Source organism: Poecilia mexicana, unplaced genomic scaffold (genome assembly GCF_051168715.1).
Source record: "Poecilia mexicana isolate PSO_F unplaced genomic scaffold, ASM5116871v1 scaffold_8, whole genome shotgun sequence".
In the NCBI taxonomy this organism is placed as follows: Eukaryota; Metazoa; Chordata; class Actinopteri; order Cyprinodontiformes; family Poeciliidae; genus Poecilia; species Poecilia mexicana.
The window spans coordinates 19,078,564-19,087,376 of record NW_028263377.1 but is presented as its reverse complement, the minus strand read 5'-3'; the positions used below and the strand labels follow the sequence as shown (position 1 = coordinate 19,087,376).

Genomic DNA, 8,813 nt, shown 5'->3' with positions numbered 1-8,813 from the left:
GGTCCGGTCACCTCTTCTCGTTGTGCAGCGTTTTCTGCCACACTTTTTCCTTCCTACTGACTTCCCACTGAGGTGCCTTGATATAACACTCTGCAAACAGCCGATTCGTTCAGAAATTTCTTTCCGTTTCTCACCCTCTTGCTTGAGGATGTCAGTGATGGCCTTCTGGACAGCAGTCAGGTCAGCAATCTGACCCATGATTGCGGTTTTGAGTAATGAACCAGGCTGGGAGTTTTTAAAGGCCTCAGGAATCTTTTTCAGGTGTTTAGAGTTACTTTGTTGATTCAGATGATTATTTTTATTGCTCGTTCAGAGAACCTTTTCATAATATTCTAATTTTTTGAGACAGGGATTTTGGGTTTTCAAGAGCTGTTTGCCAAAATCATCAAAATTAAAACAATAAAAGACCTGAAATATTTCAGTTGGTGTGCAATGAATCTAAAATATATGACAATTTAATTTTTATCATGACATTATGGAAAATAATTAACTTTATCACAATATTCTAATTTTATGACCAGCACCTGTATATATAGAGGTGTTGGTAGAACAACAAAAATAGAAAAATAAGAAGAATAGATAGCACAAAACCTTAACTGAAGCAAAAATCTAAAGGTGCTGAAGAGTCCAACAAACACTAGAGCAGGGGTGTCAAACTCAATTTCACCGAGGGCCACTTCAGCATATTGGCCCCCCTCAACGGGCTACATTGACGGTACAGATCAGGAGTGCATCCCTGCTAAAACACATCCCAGACAAAAGGTTGACTTCCCTCATTCAGTTCTGTAAAGGCTTATAATGAGTCAATGGTCCAGGTGTGTTAGAGAAGGAATGCACTAAAGTTGCAGATGGGAGCTCTGGAAAACTAGACTTGGGCACCTCTAGCATAAATGTATAAAAAATACAATGTTAAAAATACATTAAACACCACCTCATATTGTTAAATAACTGATTTTATGTATTGAAGTTTTAAATATTGCATTTGAGTTTCCATGGCCTATAAAATGCTGGGGGGCCACGAGTTTGACACATGTGCATTACGCCATAGAACTGCCAATTGGTAATTGAAGTAAAGTAGCTTCGATTTCAAAGAAGCCGACATTGAAGTCGATTGGCAAATGAACCGTCATGAAAGAGGAAGGCTCTTGTCTCACTGCACCCCAAGAGATGCATAACCTACAAAATCTGTTTCTGTCTGGTTTCGAACCAGAGACCTTTTGCGTGTAAAGCAAACGTGATAACCACTACACTACAGAAACTGAACTTCTCTGCTTCGTTTCAGTTTGAGGTTCCAGAGTTGATGATGTGAGATGCAACACATGAACATTTCAACTGAGGCTTGCACTCAGATGCCTGGATTCAGAGTACAGACCATGATACCACAGAACCCTTGTTGACCTTTAGTAAACACATGTGATGTATAGAACAAACTAACTCTGTTTCTGTCTGGTTTCGAACCAGAGACCTTTTGCATGTGAAGCGAACGTGATAACCACTACACTACAGAAACTCATACTCCTTGCAGTGTTCCTGGTAGATGAACCACATTTTGTTAGAGACTAATGTCAAATACTTATACCACAGATCGTCTCAGAGAGCACAGTAACTTGGTGAACAAACTGTCAAACTTATACTTGTGCCTAATTTCACATTACAGTCCATAAACTAAGCCCGGGATCAACAAATTGTATTGAAAATGTCATTAGCAGAGACAAATGGTTCTACAGAGACTTGGCTATAAAATAAAATCAATACTTACAAATAAAAAATGGTTCAAAAATAAAATTAACATATTAAAATAAATATCTGTGAAATACAATCAACACTTGAAAATTAAAAATGGTTCAAAAATAATATCAACACTTAAAAATACAAAATCTCTGGAAAATAAAATATGTATGTTTTGAAAAACATTAGAATATCAAATCTTTATCAAATCTTCATTGTGGTAAGATCATGTAAGTTCTTCTTAAATCCATGGAAACTCAACAGTTTGTAAGGTAGGTTAGCTCAGCAGGTTAGAGCACGGTGCTGGTAATGCTGAGGTCGTCAGTTCAAACCCCAAATGGGGCAATTCATGTCTAAGGTCTTTCAGACAATCAACAGTTCAAAATAAATAAGGTTTCAAAAATAAAATCAACACTTCACAATTAAAAAATGGTTCAAAAATAAAATCAACACTTCAAAATTAAAAATGGTTCAAAAATAAAATCAACACTTCAAAATTAACAATGGTTCAAAAATAAAATCAACACTTCAAAATTAAAAATGGTTCAAAAATAAAATCAACACTTCAAAATTAAAAATGGTTCAAAAATAAAATCAACACTTCAAAATGTATAATGGTAACTGTTTCTGTCTGTTCAGTCCATAAAATCAATACTTACAAACCTTTTGTTGAAATGGCACGTTAAATTCAAGTCTTCATTACAGACCAGAGAAAACTAAAGAGAATGTTGCATTTATCTTGAGGAAATAAATGATGATGCCAAAGTTAATTAGACTGTAACATGTGCAGTCCACTGCTCAACCACTGCGGAATTAGAAAGAAACCGCTGGAAGTAACTCATCCAGCAGATTTAACAAATGGAGCCTTCTTGGTGCTTGTTACCCAGGAGAGCGGCGCTCTGGAGGAGCTGCAGACGTAACAACATCTGTCCGTTTCGGAGAAGCGAAACCACGCAAAAAAAACAAAAACAAAATCCTGGTAGAAGCTGGTACCACTGGACCGCACAGGGTAAAACACTCAGAGTTCAGTTGATCTGTTTGGACCAGACAGATCCAACTGACTGATGAATTAGCGCAGATTTTTCTGCAGATGGGAACCAGGAGGAAGTGCGTTCAGACCCCAGCAGGTGAAGTGATGCTAATTTAAGTGAAGTTGCTTAATTCAATTTATTAAGTTATTGGGGCCTCAGTCAGTGGTTTATGTCACTACAAGAAAAATGTAGATACATTTATCTGCTTAATCTGTGATGGGATCTGGATTCACGGTGAATATTAACTAAACCGCATAAAATGCGACTAAATAGCCTATGTTAATATGATTGTAATTTCACGGATAAAAATAGTACATGACCGATTTTTTATTTTTTTTTATGTTGTCGGTCAAGATAACGGATAACAAAAAAAGTCTAGCTCGACCTGCCGCCCTGACACTAACTCACACACATCTTCAGTCACAGTCTTACTTGTAAATCGATTTTTCTTTTCTTGGATGTTTTGATGTTAGCTTGTCGATGTCTCAGTTTTATTCGCTGGGAAAATCAATAAGCAGCTTGAGGTGACTCTGCTGCTCTCTAGTGGCGAGAAGCCGTAATGTTGGCTGGTAACAATCGGAATGCATTATGGGAGATGTAGTTTGTAGTCAATTCGTGCTCAAAACCTATTTTAAGTCAATCATCGGCCTATAAAATGCTGGGGCGGGCCACGTGAAATGACATGGCGGGCCACGAGTTTGACACGTGCACTAGAGTGACTGAATAGAAAATGTAGAAACTACAGGATGACTGACCAACAAATGACTTAATTTGTCTTTTGAGAGCAGTTAGTGTTTTCACTTTAAATATTTACCCTGTATGATTTTTCTTCTGGCAGTGGTAAATGGAAAACAGAGTTTAAAATGCACACAAACATGTTCTTAATACTGGCACCTCAGTTAAAGCTGAGTAAAGCAACAGCACCAAAAATATATCTCTGTTTGAGGACATCCATTCAACGAGTGGAAAAATCCCATAATTTAAAACATTTTCTTGAATAAACTCACCAGGTAACACAATTATTGGTACCTTAAAGAATCCCTCTAAAATTAAGCTGAAAATTTGTATATTTGCATTTTTATCATGGAGTTCCTACCCTGCCTTTGACATGATGCAGAGTAGCATCGCTCTTGGGCACTCTTTAAATAGGAAACAGACAGACATGCCATAGAAGTATATCGGATTTCTGTTGATCTTTATGAATCGGGAAATGGGTACGAGAAAAAAATCTATTTGGCTAAACTTGCTCACATCTACAGACGAAGCAATAATGAAAGCATAATCCATTGTCGTGGAGTGGGAGTGCAGACAGGAGAAGGGCAGTCTCATGAGTCTGATGATTTCTTTAACAGAAGGTGACAAATCTTATTGAACATGTTTCAGGACACCAAGAGGAAATCAAACCAATTAGGAACACAAGAGTAAACCACAGAGTCCTGACCTAGCAGGACAATGACAGACTCTGGCAAGAAACGAAAGGTAAGGAAAAATCTCAGTTTGTTGTAGAACTGCAAGAAACTTTGAACACCAATGCAATTATGAAGTCTCCATCACAGATATGCAATTTTTGGATTTTGGTACTCATGGGTGGTCCTCACATTGTCTGTGCATATTTACAAGCAAGTGTTTTTCTTGCCAGATCTTTCTGTAAGGCTGTTTAATCTGAAGGATGATCCAATATTTTCCTAAGCTTACTACCAAATCTGTGTTAGGAAACCGATTTTGGTCAGTTTGAGTCATCTTTATATAGTTTGCTCCTTTTAAGAAATTAGCACTTTATGTTAATTTGGCTTGAAGTCTGAGTTAGTCATTCAGATTCACTGCTGTCAGTAGACTGTGGTCATCATAGACTCAGCAGACTCTGATTTAGAGGAATTACGCTTGGCAGTAAAGCGTTTTATTGATTGTGCGCAGGTCCCTCCCTCCGGACATTTGCAGAGACTGTGCTCACAAAGGAATTGCTAAATGTACTTGACCTTAAACTTGAGGATCTTTGAGTGGGAGGTGGAATATAAGGTAATTTCATGTCTTTTAAATTTATATGTAAGTAACCTGGAGGTTTTGAAGTTGATGATTAATCAGACATCACACCCTGAATAGTAAAGTATCTATTTCTGAAGATCTACTCGCATAGATTTCTGAAATACTAGATGAGTAGATGTGATGATCTCAAACCAAACAGTAATGTTTGGTTTGACATGCTGACATTTTGAGTCAAACCTTTTCTATTGCAAAGTAACCGAGTCAGAATAAGGCAGGTTCCTAGAACATTAATATATGTCCTCACTGCTATGAACGAAGATAACCAGAGTAAAGACAAAATGCGGTTTTTAAATTATGCTATTTATTTATCAATGAGGAAAAGTGACCTTCAAGCCCAATTGCTGCCAGACTAGTAGAATCAAAACTTTACTTAAAATGACTGAAAAAGCTCCTAAAACCAACAAATTGTCCTCCGATCTAATAAAATTAAATAAAAGTGGAGAAATGGTAATTGACATCCATCAGTCTGGAAAGGTTTAAAAGCCTTTTCTAAGATGTTGGCATGCCAGTGAACCACAGTAAGAGTCATTATCCACAAAAGGCGAAAACGAAGAACAGGAGTGAAAATTTTCAGGAGTGAAAGGCCTTCAAAAAGTTGATCAAAAGTGCCTCCATGACTCATCTCAGAACATCTAAAGAAATATAAGCCAGTAGAGTTCAGTTCATGTTTCAACAGCAAGACAGAGACTGGGCAAAAATGGCAAATAGATATGAGGTAAGTTGTGACATACCTCATTTCTATTTCAATACTAACTCAGCATTTTAGGGCGTATTTACACCTGACACATTTGGTTTAAAAGGACCAGAGTTCGCTTCCTCTGTTGGTCCAGACTTTTTATGCAGTGGTGAATACATTGAAGCGAACAGTGGTGTTGACCAAGCAACTAATTAACTCTTCGCTTCTAAATTAACTCTGGTGCAGTTTGCTTCTGCTTTGAATACAGACTGACCTTGATCTGAACCAGCTACAGAAAAATGTCTTTTTGGACTTCTCAAGCCACTGTTACTGGCCATCATGGTAACTACAAGCCCCTCTGTGTTGCTAAGGCTACTACGGCACGCAATGATTGCATTGTAATCGTAAAAACAAAAAGCACAATGTAAATGCAAACTTCACCAAAAGAAGAAAATAAAGTCAGTTTTTGGTTCCAGACAACTTTCATGGTGGAAAAGGAATATACAATATCAACAGTATACCTCATATTACAATACTGTAATATGAGAGAGTGATGTTTGATTAAAGTGGCACAGATGACCACTTGTTTCTGCAGGTGGATTTACTATAATGTTTGTACGCGTTTCTGGAAACTTTTTTACTGCAGCCACATTACCACTGATCCCTTCACTTGACCAGCATTATACTGCAATTGAAGAAACAGACGATGGATCCAAGAAAGCACTCAGTTTAAAGCTTCCTGGTAAATCATTACTGCATCAGTGAAGTGTGCAATTTCTGGACACGAGGGTTACAAAATGGCATCTCCCATCACTGCAGCCAAGAGTAGGTCTATTGTCCGACTCTAAGCAGTAAAGAGATTACAGATGCACGAGCTGAATAATGGTTTAGAAAATAATTAAGCAGGCGGTTGATAAGCAAGGTTTCCAGAAAAGCTGAGTTAATTTGCTTTCCGTCTTGGAAACATGTCATTCTATATATGCATCCTTCACAGCGTTTCCGAGTTTAAACGTGAATATCAATTATCTGAGAGAAAAAAAAGGTAAGGTTTGTTTAACCATGAGGAAGCGATTCTTCAAAGCCTAGCTTGGAGGGTTATGTCACCTCAAGAGGCAGGAAGTTGAAGAAAAGCTGCTTTATTGGGAATCTGAAAGAGGCAAAGTACAATGCAAATAAGTGCTGGGAGGGCACAATTAACGAGGAAGGTGCAGAGAAGAAAAACAAAAAAATAGCAGATATGAAATCATAGCAGCATTTGGGCACCAGCCCCATCCTGGGGCCCGTCGTTTGGATGATTGGATGGATAGAATCCAAGACAATGGATATTTTTTAATCAAAATTGAGATGCTTAAATTATTATTTTTTTTTTTTAATTTATGCAGCAGTCGGCATCCAAAAGTATCACATGAAGGACTGCAGCTGTGCTGACATGTCCCTCACAATAAACCTCCTCACGAGGACGGCTCCAGGATTAAAATGTGGACTGGGTTTACTTCTTAGTGCTCAAGATTTGATCTACATCTCTACTACTCTTACATGCAGCCTGTGAACCCCATTAAAGCAGTTATATTGCTGCCACCTGCACTCAATCGGTTGTTTTGAACTTATAATGCATGTGCATGGCCACTTTGAGTAAATCAAGCTGACAAAGACACTCTGCAGACACTTGTTTCTTTTGGGATTCTGCTTTGCATTAATGAGGTCTGCTAAGGCTGAGGAATGTATGAAGGACTTATTGCCTTTGCAGTCCCCTAAACAGTGCAGCATCAAAATAACATGCAATTATGACATAGAAGTTGTTGTTAGGCCATTGGACAACATTTTTTCCAAGATGCACACTGTTGACAAAGGACTTTTGAGAATAAAATGAGCTACTGAGTGATCTGCAGAATCTCTTGAGGCCCTCTTTTTCAAGCCATTAGCTTATGTGCAGTGGAAGTCACCATTGGGATTGTGTCTTATTATCCATATGCAGACAAATGTTTAGACTGATAGCTGCTGAGAGAAGTCAGAAAGTTCAAAATCCAGTGGTGGATAATGACTGAGAAATTCAAGTTCAGTAATTTCCTGATCAAATCATTTAGGATAATTATTATAATTGCTGAGCTAATATTCACAAAGGGTAGCCTCGCCTGTTTTTTCCCCCCTTTCTTTTGTTGTTATTTATTCCAGAGGGTGCAGCGTGGTAAAAAAAAAAATGTGTGTATAGCACAACCTGTGCTCATTTTGTTGTGTGCACAGACTAGTGGGAGTGCTGCCGAGCCTGTTTCTCAAAGCACTTGGTGATGACTGGTGTCACCACCACTGATAGGAGCCTTTTTTTAGCAGTGGGATAGTTGTAAATTATTCAGGAAGTGAGGGGCTCTAATAGGGATTGTGTAAGAATCTGGTTTAAGATCTTAGGCATCAGAAATGTGATCTGAGAGTATGCTTTTGGCTCCAGATTCAATATATAAGAATGCCTGTGGGTAAGAAAAAAAATTCTAGCTGAAAGCTGAGGATGGATGAAAACAGCACAGTAGAGTTTGGGGATTAAACATGCTTTGTTTTTCTAATGTAATTTTCTATCTGTTGAGCCTGCTGTTAAATTTGAGGGTCGAGTGGATGCAATGTATATGTAATATATGTAATTTACTTACTGCATGTGTTTGCTTCAGAAGCTTTAGATTCTGAAAAAAATTGATTGGAAATGTTTGTATCTTCTGCTCATATTTTCAGATTTGTAACAATGTTGACGATTTTTACGTATTCTTTTTTATTACCTGAGTTTGCACAAAACTTTATATTGTGTTGCCTGATTACATAATTTTGAACAAATAAAATCAAATGCCATGTTCAGTTACTCAGTACTTGAGTAATCTTTGGTCCAAATATGTTTTTATTCTTACTCTTCAATGGGAAAAATAAATAAATACAAATTATTTAATGCAATTCTTAATTGAGTACAACCTTTGGCGCCTCTATCCACCTCTGCTAATAAAAACAAAATGAACGCAAAGGCAAGTGAACAGAACAAGAAAATTATTCTTCTAGTTAAAACGAGGAACAAGACCAGAATCAGAGTCTAAACCAAATGCACAAAAGCCAGGACTCAGGAAAGAACTGAGAAGCCCAGCACAAAGGAACGATAAGTTTTCTTTGATTAATAACTTGAATAACTTGAACATTGATTAATCTAATGATTGATGCATCATTCAAGAATTATGATTAATCTTGCGGATTTTGATGACGGCATGTCCTTTTTGTTGCTTAATGTTTTGTAATTGGTTATTGTGTGGTGTGTTTATCGTGTAAAGCTATTTGAAATGCCTTTTTTTTATGAAGCATGTCAAACA

General features: G+C 37.4%; 1 non-coding gene across 1 annotated transcript; it reads right to left on the bottom strand.

Annotated features, from left to right (window-relative positions):
* Positions 1-1,186: 1,186 nt before the first annotated feature.
* trnav-uac (transfer RNA valine (anticodon UAC)) lies at positions 1,187-1,259 on the bottom strand. The gene has a single exon. It is a non-coding gene; the product is annotated as a tRNA-Val (tRNA).
* Between the last annotated feature and the right edge of the window lie 7,554 nt (positions 1,260-8,813).